The sequence below is a fragment of the Vidua macroura genome, chromosome 4 (assembly GCF_024509145.1).
Source record: "Vidua macroura isolate BioBank_ID:100142 chromosome 4, ASM2450914v1, whole genome shotgun sequence".
Taxonomy (NCBI): domain Eukaryota; kingdom Metazoa; phylum Chordata; class Aves; order Passeriformes; family Viduidae; genus Vidua; species Vidua macroura.
In genome coordinates this window covers 15906346-15923314 of record NC_071574.1, presented here as the reverse complement: position 1 = coordinate 15923314, position 16969 = coordinate 15906346, and the positions used below count along the sequence as shown (strand labels likewise).

At 38.9% G+C, this 16969-nt stretch overlaps 1 long non-coding RNA gene across 6 annotated transcripts in view; it reads right to left on the bottom strand.

Moving 5' to 3' along the window:
* Positions 1 to 13720, bottom strand: part of LOC128806815 (uncharacterized) — a 38550-nt gene extending 24830 nt beyond the window's left edge. For 3 of the 6 annotated variants that reach the window (XR_008436952.1, XR_008436958.1, XR_008436957.1), the window contains exons 1-7: positions 13633 to 13720; positions 9917 to 10081; positions 7186 to 7341; positions 6140 to 6310; positions 3940 to 4138; positions 2028 to 2199; positions 365 to 464 (exon numbers count right to left, since the gene is read on the bottom strand). This is a non-coding gene — a long non-coding RNA (uncharacterized LOC128806815). Of the gene's footprint in view, positions 1 to 364; positions 465 to 2027; positions 2200 to 3939; positions 4139 to 5755; positions 6017 to 6139; positions 6311 to 7185; positions 7342 to 9916; positions 10082 to 13632 lie in introns of those variants that run through there. The other 3 variants (XR_008436954.1, XR_008436953.1, XR_008436956.1) reach the window with 3 other exon arrangements.
* Positions 13721 to 16969: the final 3249 nt, after the last annotated feature.

Below are 16969 nucleotides of genomic sequence, written 5' to 3'. Positions count from 1 at the left end.
GAGTATAATGTTGAGCTAAAGAATTAATTTTTTTGTTTCTCTGAAAGAGCTCACTGAGGCATAAAAATGTTCAGGAATGTTTAATCCTAAAGGGAATGAGATTTATCAAAGCAATTTAAAAGGATGATATTGTTCACCTCTGGTTGTACAAGCAAAGAAAAGCCAAGAAAGTCCAAGGTGCTAACAGCTTGGAAGCTATTTTTCATTCTGCCAAGATGTTTTTCATGCTGCTTTCATTGCCTCAAGTTTGATGCTACAGTGCAAGGCATATCTGATTCTGGCAAGCAATCACTAACTTGTGATAAGCATTAGGTTTACATTTAAAGATCAAAGCAAACATACATAAACCATTTTGAGTACATACATATCCTCTGCTTTACGTCCTGGCCCTTGGGTTTATAGCCCCTCATCACTGTGTTTCCCTCTCACATTCTTAGTGAGTCCAGGGACAACAGGAATCTGTACTGAAAAGAAAGTGTAGTTAATTTATTATAATATGTCGTGGGCTAGACATTTCAGGCAGAAATTTTATGCATTGGTCAGTAGATTAGGCCAGAGGAACTACAAGACCAGTTACTGTCACACTCACTGGAGGGACAATAAAGTGTTGTTTTTCTCCCCTCTGACAACAGCTGAATGATCAAACCATTAACAATGCACACATACTTAGACAAAATTCCTATTTATCTGACACATCCCAATGCTAGAGCTGCCTGTAACTAAAACTGATGTTCAAAGATCATTGTGCCAGGATATGACATGGAAGGTTGGCAATTTTTCCATTTCAGGGTAGATTCCACCTGCTCTTCCCAGAAGTGAACCTGGTCCATGGCTAAGCAACCCACAGGTCATCCCTATGACCAAATCCTGAAACCCTTGCTCATGACTGGACTCCACCTGGGATCCATTTGTACAGGTTTTTACACTTCAATAAATATGACCCTTTACTTCTGTTTTGTCTAACCTTTTCCACTGGATAAAAATGAAGGCATCATTTTGAAAACCTGTATTGAAAACTCAGTTTTTCTGAGCATTTTATGAAGAGTTTAAGAGTACAGATTTCAGCTCAGGCTCTAAATAAAACTCTCAAGACTTTGGTTTGAAAAAAAACTCAGTCTACTGTAAGGTGGAGTATTGAAAGTATGCTTCATTTCATGTCTTAGGAGAAACTGCCAGAGATTATTTCTGCACAGTGATTTGCACATGTTAGGAGCGATTTATTAATCTCTATTCTATTTATTAAGTGTAACAGGTTCTTCTAAAGTCACATGTATAAACAAGAAATTCGATGGCAGATTTACAATCATTTTGCAAAAGGTATTAAAAGTACGCTTCTAAAAAAGTATCTGAGCCTGTTCTATGTGTAGTAAACCACTGGGAAAAAAAGGACACCTGACAGCTTGAAGAAGTCAAGTTCATCTCCCTCAATTCTTGGGAACCATCTAATCCATAAATAAAGCAACACCTTGTGAGATCACCTACCACACACATTTAGACAGGCTGAAAACTGTATCTGTGTCTGGATTTACAGCAGACTTCCAGCAAAACTTCAAGTTAGTATCAGTCCACTCTTGCCAGTTCTCCTGGCTGCTCAGTGTGTGCAGAAATCTCATCCTGACCCCTGAGTTTCCTTTTAATTGAGTTGGGGTTTTTCTAAATTGCAAATTGTAAGATGAAAGTGTAAATAATTATTTTTCTTTTCCAAGTACCTGAAGAGTTTTAGTTTTGGTTTCTAATAATTGTCCCTTATCTAGTCCAGATGATTGTTTTTTGATGGTCTGAAGTGCACTATTAGTTTTACATGCTTTTATACACTAGTCTGACTTAGAACCAGTCTGTTTTGTTACAAATGGTTTTAGTTTCCAAGTAAACCAAGTGGCAAAGCAATTCAAAACACATTGAATTCATTTAATATATTAATAACCACAACTGTCTCTAAATCAAAAAGAATTACTCTAGACTTAGAGAGTTTTATTTCTGACAATTCTTTTAAAATAAAGTAAAACATATTGGATATATTCACTTACTTTAAAATAGCAGATCAGTAACACAGGAATTAACATATTCCTTTTCTTCCTAATGTCCAAGACATTTCTTTATACAGAAGAAAATGCTTGATTTCTCTTCAATGCAAAAAATAATCCTGTAAATGCACTTTTCATGTCCCAATGTGCAGCCACTTTGCTGAACTTTTAGATTCTACAATTAGATAAATCAGATTTCCTAGTGAAGATCTAAAGTTGTAAATACAATTTATTTTCACTTCATAAGGGATGTGGGTAATTCCTGTCTTGGGAGCAGATCCTGTCCATGAACAGCTTCACCAGAGCAGCTGGTCCAGCCATCATCACTACACAGTTCGTGGAAGCACGAGATGCCTTTGTACCTCCTTTTTTTCCCTGTTATATTAAAGATGTCCCATGGTGACAAGCACAACCTTAGAGCTCTAATCTCCCAACATCAACAGAGGGCACTTGGCAACTGATGCCAGCAGCAGGGTGATGCAGAACAGCGCAAGGACACTTTCTGCAACAGTGGCTCTGCAAACAACATCTGCTGAGCTGGAGGCCTTGGGTGAAGGCAGCAATGGAGAACAAGCCAAGACAGCCCAGACAAGGCTTCTGGGGACTCGTCAGCAACTCACAAACTGCTGCAGGGAAGGTACCAAACCCCAGGTCCCAGTGCTTGTGAGGTGTCTGCACTCACAATTCCAAGAAGCCATGCTCCCGGAATGGCCTGCCAGGTGAGATGGAGCAGCTCCACCACCCTCTGCCATTTCAAGAGCTCCTGCTCCATCCCACCTGGCCAGGAGCACACCAGCTGGCACTGGGTCACCAAGGTCCCATTTCTGTCACCTTGGCATGGAGGAACAGCACCCTCCTTACATGCCATTTGCACTGGGATGATTTGGTGTTGGAGAGGCCACCAAGGAGTCAAGAAGAACCATTTCTGATTGTAACTGTGCTGGGAGGCTGGATAGCAGAACTCTGCAGTGGTGCCCTTGCCAGACCTCCATGTTTTCCCAACCCATCCCTACATTTTCCTGGATTTTGCTGCAGTGCTCTTGCACATCACGCCTCCAGGACTTGACCCACACAGAGGCTGCTCCCACAACTTGCCCCTGTGACTTTCCCAGGAATGGGAATGATTTAATGTTAATGGCTACCCCTCTTCAGAATGGGTTGTGGAGAGTGGGGCATAAGAGGTCATTATTGTTTAAACACTTTTGTTTTGCCTTTCTTCTCAGAAACTTTAAATCATGAGCTTCCTTACACAGAACACCCAAACTGAGAGCTTGAGGACTTGTGAGAAAGACACAATTAATTTAGTGCAAAAGATAAGACATTTCCTTGGGGAAGCACTAACACCAGGCCTATTACCCCTCAGTGTCATTGCAGATTAGTGTTCTGCAGAGAAAGAGATTCTAAATCTTTTTAATTGAAAAATGTTTCTCTTTTCCTTACTATTATAAATTTCTGCCCAGAGGTTAAAGAGTTTTTAAATTATTTCTGAATTACATCCAATTTCTGGACAGTTTGTCAAAAAAAAGGAGGATGCAGTTTGTCTCTTGCTTTATTAATTTATGTCAGACCAGAGAAAGGAGAAATATATTCCCCCAGTGACCAAATGAAATAGTTACATAAAGAGATGCCTAGAAATACAAAGCCCAGACATCTCTAACATTTTAAGATTGGGAGCTGTCACCAACACATCCACATGTAGGAATACATGCCATAATTATGCAAAGTGGAAGGATAATTATCCAAACACAGCGGTGGAAACAAGAGTTAAGAGAAGAATTTTACTCAGCTTCTCGCTCCTTTTCTGGCTTCAAGTTTGAAAAACATCAAAACCAATGATTTTAATCGATGTAGGTTGTCTGACTCATAAGTCACAAAATTACCTCAAGAAAAGAAGAAGATGCAAATATCCTTTTACCTTTAGCATATCCTGACTAGGAACATTCAAAACTGTGACCTGGACTTGCTCAGTCCTTGATCCATGGCCTTGGAGCAGCCCTCTTTTTATCCCCAAAGTGATGGATGAGATTTGAAGCAAGGTCCTGGCTTTGAGTGGTGTAGGCACTAACCCCAGGAGCCTCCTGGAAAGCACAGCTCCCTTGGGTGTCAATAGCCTGCTGGAAGACAGGAGTTAGTTAATTCTCTATTTAAATGTTCATTTAGCTACAAGGCTGCCTGGCTATCTTTTCTAGAGCTCTAAACAGAAAAGCACTGCAGTTTAGGGGGCAGCATATTTAAAAAGGTACTCTGCAGGTGAATATTTCTGTAGAGATTAGTCTGCCATAGTCTTTGGGCAGATGCACAGACCACAGATCATTTATTTGTTAAGGTGGATTGGGTTTTTTTGTCTATGAAAATCCTTCCAAACAACTTTATTCTCCACACTTCTCCTGATTGTATAATGGTTGTGTTTCCTCTGATCTATACTGAAGAAAAAATATTTTCCTTTTCTATTTCAATCCTTAGCCCTTGTTTTCCCAACCTCTAGTTCTCAAGAAATGTGATTTCTTAAAAAAAAAAAAAAAAAAAAAAAAAAAAAAAAAAAAAAAAAATCCTAATTAAGCCATTTATCAAACTTTTCCAAGTGGGTAGAGTGACAAATTAGCCCTATCTTCCACCAACAATCTGATGGATGGGAAGATAAAGACACAGAGGCTGTTATTTTAGCTGGAAGTTCTCCACTATATCAATTGTTTGGCCCCACGCCAAAAGACCCTAAGAGTTGACAAGTACTAATGACAGGTTCATGAAGTTTATGCAGCGTGAGGCCTGACATCAAAGGAATGCAGCCTTATTAGCAATATCTCTATGCCTTCTCCTTGTAAAAAATACTATTTTGTTTTTTCAAAAGATTTTACTTAATCATTCTACTCTTTCAGAAAATGGAAAGAAAATTAAAACTGTAAATAAATTTGCATATTAATATATGACTGACAAGTTCTGCTCTTCTCTATAAATATGAAGTGATTGTTATGACTTTTAAGTAATGTCCATCAAGAGAGGCTAAGACAGGTAGACTACAAATAAGTTTCCCTAGAAGTCTTTCCTTTTACCACTATTTGCTTGGGAATACTTGTACTCTTCCCAAGTATTAACTCTTGGTGTTTTTAGGATGAGGTTAGGGCTGAGGTGGACATTGGGCCTGACTCTGCGACAGCATCACCTTCAATGTTTGTAACTTAGACCTTTCTCCCTTCCTCCAGTGCTTTTATTTTAATGTGCACCATTTTGACATGAAATGGAAACCCTGTGTAGAAGGTAGAATGCAATTACTACCTAATTGGAATGCAGGAAGAGAGGATATAACAGCCAGGATGACTTCTAAGAAAAATAAAATCAAGAACTCAACAACACAAACCTCTTTTAATATCTTTCTTTGACAAAACAAGCTATTTCTGCACATATTACATGTTACTCTGGACTAGAAGTAAAATCCATGTATTTTTTACTGGAAAACTATTTAAAGACTGCCCTTGATGTCCCATTCTTTATAACCTTTTTTTTCTCTTGTGAAAATAGGACAGTCTTTAACTTGCTGCCACAATGAGAAACTTTGGTATTGCTTTATCAAATCCAAATGCAGTAGTCCTGCATATTATATACCTGATTAATGTGATTTATCTTTTCAATACAACATTTTTACAGGATGGAATTAAAAACAATACTGCAATGAAATGATGACAGCACTGGAAGTCAGCACAAAGCCACATTCAGCACATCCTACAGTATTTTACCTTACTTTCCAGTCTGGATTTAATAGTATATGTGGAAGGAGCACTGTGAAAAACTAGGGATGTCATCCATCTTCAACCTTCCTGTTTCTCAACAAACTGCCATGGATTATCCCTCCTCTGTTGCTCCCAATCCATCACCAACTTGCTCTGAGTGGCTGGGCACTCCTGCAGCTTTTCTTTCTTGTTGCTTTTCCAAAGGGAATGTGCCATTACATCTGCAATGCTGCTTTTGACCCTGGGACATCAAGGCAATTTACATCTCACTGGGATATCCACAAGCTCTGATGGTTTTTGGGGAAATACAAAAAAGCTTGGAGTCCGTGAGGTCCAACACAAACAATCATGAAAAGAACAAAAGAGAACTTTAAAATACTACAACCTTACCTGGTAATGTCAAAACCAGGAATTAAAATTCCGGTTGAAAAGACCATAGTAATTCATTTTTTTTCTTCTTCCTGATGCATTTAATATCTCTAAGTTCCTAATGTACTTTCTTAGCTGCTTAGGAACCATATTCTTTCCATGACATCACCTTGCAACACTTGGAATGAAAACCTAAGTAAAGCAAAATGCATTGGTTGAATTTTTCTACTTAGAATTGGTTTTTTTTTCAATAAAAATGAAGCATTATGGCACTATGCAATCAAGAGTTTAAATGCCATTGCTTCTAACTTAGGAAGAGGACTCCTTGCACAAAGAAGCTTAAATGTAAATTGGCTGGAAATGGGAAAAAAAAAAAAAAGGTCAGTGCTGAAATGGCCAATGAACCAAACTGTTTGCTTACTTATAATGAGCAGCATGGTCATTGTCTGGCTGCCGTGGCACTTTGTAAATATGCCTGGGCAGACTGTGATTTAAGATTATTTAGAAGATTTACTTATTATTTAAGATTTATTAATTGCCTCAAGAGACAGATAAAACAACAACTCTCTCAGTCACTCAGCTTGGCTGGGGGGTAGTGGCTACAATACAATCCTATTTATACTTTCTTCAGTAAAATAAAGGATTTTCCTTTTCTTTAAACATGTCTCCAATTACTGAATAGACCAAACTCATTCAGAATTACAAGCTTCAGATTTTTCAAAGGTTCCTGAATCTCTCACACATTTTAGCAAACAAGGTTAAGAAATTTCTTTCTGTAATTTACAATTTATTACACAATTCAATGAAAGAGCTTAAAAATGCTTAGCTACAAAATAAATAATAATTATAATAAACTTACTCCACCCTGCATTTGTCATTTATTTGCCAGATGACCAGTCTGTTTTACTTCCTTAAAAGAATTTTAGAAAATAAAGCAAGTCTGTACATGTACAGTTCCCACCTGGAAGCCCAAACTTTAGCAGCCAACCCCAAGTTAAAACATAAACTCACCTTTCATTTCTGTTCAAAGGTAATGTATAATTCAGCTAGAGCTGAGGGATACTCACATAATTTGCCTTTAAATGTTGCCCAATATATTCTGTGGTAAGCCTGGTAGAAGGAAAGTGAAAAACAGACAAGTAAACCACCACACTGCTACTACAGCTACAGAGGGAAGTGCACAGGTTTACAGATCAGATGGAATTTGGGATGTTCCATTGTGCCTGTGAAAGTGAAGTGGAAAGATGGCAAATGAATCCGAGTGCAGAAATACTGCTCAGCTATGGAAGTGGTAATACACATTTCAGCCATCAAAGGGATCTGGTTTGCACTTCTCTTGATTTTTTTCTTCCTCTAAATCATACTAATATTATGTCTTTTCTCAACTTCATTTCAGTCTCTTGCATTGGGAACAGCTTCTGATTTTAAGATGGCTTCACATGAGTATTAGGACAGAGATTTTGCTCACTAAATGATACATGAAGAGAATAATTATTTCAGATCTGTATGTCCTATTTTAGCTATTTCCACTACCAGGAAGTGATGGGCTGACCTACTTGTGTGTTACAAAAATAGCCAAGGATCTTTAAGCAAAATCAATGCTGCTGAGCTGAACAGAAATGGAGACGTGTAGTGTGCTCACAGCATGAGCCCTTTGGTGCCCATCCTGGCACTGCTGTCAGAGAACACCCTCCATGCATGGCCCGAAACAACCTGGGCATTGCTGAAAAACTCAAAAATTTCTTTTTAAAAAGTGACATTCAAGTTCTAGGCTAAAAATCCACTAAGGATTTTGGTGGGCATCACTCTGCAGGCCTGAAGATACAGACTGGAAGCAGCAGATCTGGACCCCCAGGGAACCTGTGTTCTTTCTATCAAAAATGCTTGATTTTACACCATTCCACCAGCCTGCAGAGGTTTTGGTGCTTGCTTTCTTTACAACTCGAATCTAGGTGCTGCCAATCACTTCTGCAATGCTGATAACATGCACAAATCCTTTCACTGCCTCTATCATCATAGCCACTACAGAATTCTGTTTGCTGTTATCCCAGGGATGAATACCAGACTCTCTGCAGGCAACTGGATTTTCTGTGCTACCAAGATACAGTTCCCTATCAGAATGCTCAGCTGAATCTCAAAGCCTTTACAGAGCATAATGACTTCACTAGATGGCAGTGGAGAGAAATATTACTTCATATCTCTATATTTTTTAATAGGAGAGGGACACATCCCAGCAAGTCCTGCAGTTTATGAGTGCTGTCTGTGTTAACACTACGTCACAAGACAGCAATTCTCTCACCCACACAAAAGTCCAGGGGCTCCTGCCCAGCTAAATCTCCATGTTTGGGACAGCACAGACACTCTTCCAGCACTAATGCAGAGAGGCAAGGAGCAACATGCACTCCTCTTTGAAGGGTTTTTCTCATAAGCTCAACTGTACCATGGTCTTTCCTGAAATCCCAGGAAAAGACAAGTTCCAAGAAGAAAAAGTTTCCAACAGAAAACTTTCCTGAGAAGTCAGAGACACCGTCCTTCAAAGCATCTTAACACTCATGCCATAAACATGATGAAGAAAATGAGTGAAGAGTAAGAATGAGAAAGCAAATTGTTCAAGGAGCTCTGTGAGGACTACTCTGCATTCAATAAAATCCATTTCATTCACAAGAAATCCTTACAAATACATGTTTCTTGGGAGACCTCTACGGTCTCTTACAGGTAACTCAAGAAACAAAGCATAATTTTTCAGACTTCTGAAAAAACTTCAAGATTAAATACTTGAAGCAGCAAGTTCTATAACTTCTAAGGTTCAAAACCCTCAAAAATCCTATCTTTTGAACACAGAGATGTGATGCCTGCCAGTCTTTAGAAATTGATACATCTGGACAAAAGTAAAGAACTAAAATAGAGTGGATGATTTCAGCCAAGTGCATTACTTCAATTAAGAGATTAGCAGTAATGTTCTCTAGAAACAATGGAGTTGTCTGGCTTTATTTAGAATGCTCAGAAAACACAAACTATCATTTAGTACAATAAGGAAACAAAAAAGTTTGGTTTCTTCTAGTATCAGATGTAAAAAAAAAAAAAAAATCCTAAAGCTTGTTTCTTGCTGTGGGAGAAATATTAAAAAAACAATTCACTGCCTAAATCACACTTCTCTAAGTTATTCTTGCCTTTATCTTAACAATTTCCAAGACTTTTCCCTCAGAGAGCAATACATTGTCCTCTGGCATCTCAGCTGCTCCCTCACCAAACTGTTTGCAATAGCAAGCAGAGATTCAGGATATTGAAAGTGCTGATAAAAAACAAACCCAGTTGTGTTGCAAGTGACTTCTTGACTTATGCCTGCTAAGCACAATTCAAAGGCTTGAACTTTTAAAGGCATAATTCTCTCTATTTATTTTTGTGTAAATACGAGCAGATGAGAAACAATTCCTTATGGCATTTCAATCTGTGAGACTTCTCTTACTTTTCCTCCTCACTGGCCATTGAGAAACAGAAATATCTGGAGGTGCAAAGCCCCAGGGTTTTGTTAGTGACACAGGGAGTGGTATTCTCTGCAACTCTGGTCAAACAAAAACACACAATACACAAGGCTGTCACATAAAGAACAACTTGTTGCCTAAATCACCTTGATAGAATAAAGAAATAAATTACTGCTCCCCAAGCATCGAGAGATGGAGATTTCTAGAAAAAAACCCCACATTTCAGATTCCCCCAGATGTAGATACCGTAAATAAACACTATGATTTGATGTATTTGTGGATCTAAATACATTTGGTAGAAATACAAAAGACCAACCTGACAGAACAGTGATGCCACTTCTGCTCACTCCAACCCCAGTCACAGGGAAGTAATTTTCTTTTATCATTAACATTAGAGAGCTTCATGTTGGATGCCCTGGATGATACTAGTATGCAATAAGACAGGTACCCTGGAAAAAAGCCAGAAGTCCTCTCCAACAGCCTAGATAATGACAAAACAACCCTTTTAGTTTATTTATTGCACTCATTCAGCTCCTCTTTTTAAACTCTTTAATTTCATGTTACACAAAAAGATCTCAATTGCAGAGTAAAGAGAACTGTTACACTGTGTCCTTCCCACTTTCTCCCCAGCACACTCATAAATCACAGCACTGTGGGTTTGCCTGGAAGCTGTGCCATCCTGTTAGGTTTAATTAAGTAGCCTTAAAGTAAGTGGCCAATCAATGTTGATTCATGTGAGTCTCACTGCAATAAGTCATTACAGTGTTTGAAGATATTGCTGATGTGAATATAATACCCTGGTTCAGCCTGTCCACATTCATGGCAAATGAAGATTAAGAGTGAAAAGAAAACACTCGCTGAACTATTTTCTCCTCTGTAACATGCATCTGACTGAACACAGAGCAGAATCCCTTCCTTTTCAAAACTCTAGAAATATTTCCCAGCCTATTTAGTTTGCACTTAATTCCTCTGCACAGAACTTGAGTTTTGTACTGCCACAAGAAATGTCGTGAACTGCATTTCCTGAAGTTTGGATTTGAAGCCGATAGATACTGATTAAATCTGACCATAACCTGCACAACACACAGCTTGCAGTGAGGCCTGGAAATTGCTGTATAATAGTTATGATAAAATATCATTACAGTAAGATCTTCCATATCAACTCCAAAATATAACTGTGTAGCAATCAATTAAAGGTATTATTAAGTTGACTGGCACTTGCATATCAATATCTAAATTAAATTGATCTGACTCTGAGGAACTTGCTCTGATTTCCTAGCACTTCAAGCAAGTTTCTCTCTTCTCTAAAGGGAAGTAAGGGTTTAATTGTCCCATGTCTATAGGTGATTTTTTTGCCACAGCCTAACTAGCTGACATGGGCCATGAAGACTATAATCTATTTTAAAGCCTCTCAGTTATCACCTGATAGGTGCACAATCTATTTTCATTCCCCACCAGGCCACCCCAAAGATTGCTGAAGTCTGAAGCTCTACTTTAAAATTACTGCCTACTTTTACAGCAAATTATACTACACCTTGATGGGGTCCTGCAGCTTCAGTAACAGTGAAATGGAGCTGAAGACAGAGTGCCAATTTACAAACTAAACTCAAGTTTTATACACCAGTAAACCCATGATCAAAGTGGATTATAGCACAAAACCCTGACAAATAGGTATTTACAACATAAGCAGTGAAATAATGCATTTCTATTATCAATCCCAAATCAGGTCTCTCCTAGAAACTTATTTAATCTCACAGCCTCTGATTGTATTTGCATTACCTTTTCTAGCTAATATTTAAAAAGAAATATTTGACTTAGGGATGTATAGAGATGCATATATTTAGTTCTTCTGCCACACCTTTCTTTCACCAGCAATGAAAATCTGCAGTGCTGTGCTGCTTACTGCAGGTTGTAGATGCGAGTTTTCAGTTTGTAGAGTCACACTCATTGTGTTTACTATGCAAAACAGTTGTAACAGTATGTGGGAATGAAAAGCCCTAATTTTTGTGGAATCTAATGATTTGTATAAATTTTACTTCTGAATTGCTCTGGAAACTTGAAATTGTCACATAATTAAGAAAGCCATTCAGATGTCTTTCCAGTCTTTCATTTTCTGGCTTTGATGCATTTGCCACTGGGGTTTTCACAGAATATTCAGATTTCCAGATGGTTTTGTTTACATTTCTAAGTTTGCCATCGTGTGGAGCTTGGGTCTCAATTGCAGGTCACACCTAACAAGGGGACATCTAGAAAATGAAAAATTCCTAGCACCTCTGTGGGTAGCCCTGCTGAATAATTGCTGCAGTAGCTGAATTTTGCTGTACAGATGTTGGTAATTTGCTATTGAAAACCACCAGTATCAAACTGTCAGAGTCAAGAAATGGCTTTAATTATTTCCTCCCTGGAGCAGTAATAGCCATTACTTGAGCACTGCCAAAGCTGGAGTGTGTTTGTGTGTGTGATTTCTTAGCACATGGAGTGCAGGCAGCTTTACCTGCACTTGCCAGCCCTTTGCTCCCTCCTTGTGGAAGGAGATTGCTTCAGTCAGGGCCAGATCATCTGAAGACCACCATGAGCTTGCCTCCTTTTCCCCGGCCACCAAAGACTAACATTGTTTTTCTGCTTCATTAAGTCCTGAAAATAGAAGATAAATCAGACAGAAACCCCTTGGAACTAAGGGTAAGAGGAAAAATCTTCTCTGGGAGGGAATAATTAAACAAAAAATATCAGAAGCTATGGGATATTTGATGAGAAATTGTACTGAGAAAGAAGGTGAGGTCAGCAGGGCTACTGCAGGAGTCTCCTCCTCACTCTGCCTAAGCACTGCCTGGGGTCTCCCTTCTTGCAGCACTGGGCACAAATAAAATCACAGTCAAAACCACACAGCTTAAAAAAATATAGTAAAGTTTAGGAGCAGGTCAAAATATTTTTACCCTTTTCCAGCAATTTCAACATTATTCTTGCCCCTTCATCAAATAGATTCAAACCTCAGAAAAATTAAAAACTGATGTTAATGTGAACATTTCCACAGGAGCCTGCAAAGGGCTTTGGCTTGTGCTTCAAAAGAACTAAAACCCCTCCAAAATAACTTTTGCGCTAGGATGTTTTATTCCTCATTCCCATGCTGTATTGATTTGGGAAGACAATCTAACCTCTGTACCTCCAAAAGCTGTCTTGTCTCTGAAGTGGGATAAGGTTCTTGTCTCTAAATAATTTGAGGACTTTTTGTGCCTCTGACAGAGAAGTGCTGAAGCAAAGTTTTCCTGAAGTCTGGGGGAATTTGTCTCCTAGAAGAGCAGGGAACACTGAGGGTGTTCCTGCAATATCCATGTGCTTGGCCAGCAAGGAGCTGCTGTTCCTTTGAAGAGCTCACTTTGGATATTTGTGGATATTTGTGCATATGGAGACAGGGTGTGTTTTCCCACATGCAGTAACCTTTCCTTCTGCTGACTGCACAGCCCAGCCCAATGTCACAAGTGGGGCATCGATGCTCTCTGGGTTGCTCCAGAAGGGAGAAGCAAACATGGCTTATAAAAAAAGAAGGAACATGATAAGGAAAATCAGTCTAATGAAATATACTAGAAATAATTGCCAGCTTAAAAGCTTTTAAGTTATTAAGAGCTCACCTTTAAGTCGTGAGCACGTTTGCTATTAATTTATCTAATGTTTTTAAGTACTAGCAAGGAAGGGGTCAAGAATGTTTTAACTACAGACAGATTTTCCTAGAATTTTTTTTTATTTCCTTCCTTTTTAGGTCAGCAATAAAATTTTAAAATCTGGGGGGAAGAAAAAGAGAAACAGTCCCTACTTTAAAACAAGCAGCTCAGAAGGGAGGAAAAATGGGATTTCTTCGCATCCCAGTGAAGTCAAGATTAGCAGTGTTTGCTGAGTTTGAGAGGCATTAAGATGTTTTTTCAACCTGATCTGTGCAGTGAATATTTCTGTGACGTGATCACTTGTAATTGCTGCTGCTGGTATCACAGCACAGCAAAGATAACAAACACCATCTCTCAGCAGCAAAGGCTGACTTACCATCAATGAAAGAGATTCCAATAACGCTCAGTAGAGACTGATGATCAATAACTATTAAAGTTCTGCTGCTCTCCCTCCATTACAGCCAAGAGCATAAATAATAATGAGTTCTGAAAAGCTCCCCAGTGTCTCTGCATGGGCAGGAGCTGTTCTGAGTGCAACAGGCATTTCTTGTGTGTGGCACATCTCAACCACAAAATTGATACCTACAGACAGAGTTTGGTGTCATCAAGATCCATCTCACAGCTGAAACTATTTTAGAGTTTTGTTAAGAATGACAAGATTTGATGAATGGAGATTAGTGATTAAAATGCTTCAGCCTTTCTAAGTCCTCACACAATGTGACGGCAAATAAGTCTTCAAAGAGATTTATTTTTGTTCCTAGCAGCTGGATATCTAGAGCCCGCCATTCCTGAGGGGAGTCCCAGAGACCCACTTGATGGGAGTGTTTCACAGCTGTAAGAGACTCAGATTGTTAAACAATGACTTGAGCTGGAACATATTTTAGTGACTAGACTCTGCAAGCCCTGAGGCCCCTGCAGGCAGCCTGCTTATCACTGCAAACCTGGAGCTCCCATCTTGTACCATGAGGCACTGAAAGCCTGTTTTGAACATGGAATTCAATTACAAAGAAATTATTCCAGGAAAAAACCCAACACGAACACACCTTTCCACCCCATTTTTCTGTTGTCAGAGGGGCAGGTGCGCCAGGGACCTGTTGACATCAGGAAGATGGATCCTTATTTACACTTCCACAGGAAAGCTGTTGTGAAAATTAATTGTTTTCCTTACCTACAGACAACACTTATTTACAAGTCAATTACTCCATTACAAACACTTCCATTTTGAATTTGAATAGAAATTAAACCTGGACAATGCCAGAGGAACATTTGAGAAGTCACAATGACAGAAGCAAAGCTTTTGTAAAGCACATTATAAGCCACATTTAAAAATCACTTTGAAACACTCATCAAAGACTTAATTATGGATTCTATAGTGATCTGTATTACCAGGCCTTGATTATTTCTGCAAAATATGCTACATTAACTTACACATGATGGAAATGTAGATTTAAATATCTTTAAAGTATTAAAATTAAATCACCATAAACAAAATTAATGAATAACCTTTTCTGGTTCATAGCCCTAGTTTTTAGGGAATTTGTTCACTAGCTGATTAGAATGCCAAAAGTGGTCATTTTCTATCATGTTATCGAAATCTAACTATGCAAAATTCCAGTACAGCCTTGAAATCAAAAAAATCTTACAATCTATTTTACTTTGATAGAAGATAAATACATCAATAATTTTTAGGAGGCAAAAAAGATCCTTGCTAAATCTGGCATCTTTCTAAAATTTCTAAAAATTATTTAAGACAGTTTCCTAGATTTCTTGTTTAATTTGGTTTTAATTCTGTAGCAAGATATTCTGGGGGATATTGTTCACATTAAATATTAAATGCATCTACCTTAAAAAACCTAATCTTATTCCTATTTCAGGTGATGACAAAATACAATTAATCAACAAAAGAAATAGCTACAATTCCTCTTGAAATTTCATCTTTTTTAGAACGTCACATCTAATTGCCACGTGATAAAACCTGGTGTGACGACAATAATGAATTATCATTCCCCTGTTTGGACATGTTTTAGTGCTATGCACGTTTTTTGTTAGTTATTTTCAGTGAGCATCATGCTATCTTGCCTCAGCCCCATACAGCAATTTGACACAAAACAATTCAAATTCTACTTTGACTTTTTTGCTTCCCCAGAAATACAGATTATTTGGGATGTCTGACTGACTGTACAAAGAATAATTTGCTTGTACAGTGCCAGCAATTTCCAAGCACCCATCACATTTTAAAGGCAGAAATATTCAATGGTTTTGGATTTAAAAAATGCCAATAGTGACAATTTTGAAGCCATTAGGTCTGTGTCACTGTGCCAGAAATCAGACTGCTGGCAGCCTGCATGTTCACAGGGCAAGAGCAACTGAGGGAATATGGAGAAACTTCAGCTCTGAAGGCAGGTGAGATCAATGTGTTAAGAATTGCCTGAGCAAAATAATAGAGAATAAAAAAGTTATTCCTATGCAAGAGGGAAGATACTTTAAATGAAACCCACTCATTAAAAATGCTACTGCTCATTTCCATGGAATAAGTGGAATACCTCAAAGCACTCTGTGCACTTCCAATATATTTACAATAAAGGGATATACCAGGAGAGAAAATGACTGCTCCCGTTTCTCCAGGGACAATGCTGAACCAAAGTTTCTCCCTAAAAATGTCTTATAATCTGGCACAGTTCTTTCCTGTGTATTTCTTGATAGAACAGTCAGGGAACCTCTCTTCCTAGCTGGGAGTGAAGTTGTCACCTTCTCAAGAAACCGACACACAAGGCTGGTCAAATTGATCCTCCCTCCTCTGCAAAGTCTCGACTTCCACAAGAATGAAAACCAAGAAAAATCTCACCCATCTGGGGATGGAAAAATGGGGGAGCTTTTTTTTCCCCCTATGGGTGACTCACTGCTCCAAGTTCCAGCAACTGCTGGCCTTCAGGTGGCTTTTCCCCTCAAGTAGAAGTAGATGTAGATAATGATGAATTTAATTACCACCTGAAGCTCTTACAGGATCAGGTCTGGAGGGAAGTAGATTTCAGTGTTTCCTCAGCTGTGGAACGAGAGACAGGTGCAGGCTAAAAAAAAAAAAAAAAGCCTGATCTAAACACTCCTCTTCAATGCAGCTGGTTTAACAAGAGCACAGACATTTTTTGGGATCATGCTTGGAAAATGGGAATTTTCATCTCTTTGTTCTTAACGTACTGTGCAGTAAGGTCACTTGTTCTGGCAGTGGCTAATGTGTGACATCTGAGCAGCTCCTTAGCAGGGTAAATTGCTGCAGTTCAGAGGTATAAATAGCCCCAGCAGCACTCACCAGCCGAGAGCCGCTCAAAAACGCTTCTAATTAATTTCCTGTTACCGGGTTGGTCTTCCAATGCCTCTAGAGAACTTCCTGGCAGCACAGTGAAACCCCATTTGCAGAGTGGCATTTCCACAGTTTGGCCTTTGATTGCCAAGCCAACACTTGATGCCTCCTATTGATCACATTCCCCCACCTCTGCCGATGGCCTCGGCAGGGAGCTGACTCAGGAACCTTCCCAGTGCAATCTGGACTGGTCCCATGCAGATGAGCTGTGACTTTCATTCTTCCTGTCCACCATCTGCTCATTTCTCCCCTTGTGTCTGTCTGTCTGTCTGTCTGTGGAGTACTCTCCATGTATGGAAGGACTTGTGCCCTTCTTCCTCTGGCACCTAGGGCTGGGGGATATAAATATCCTTCA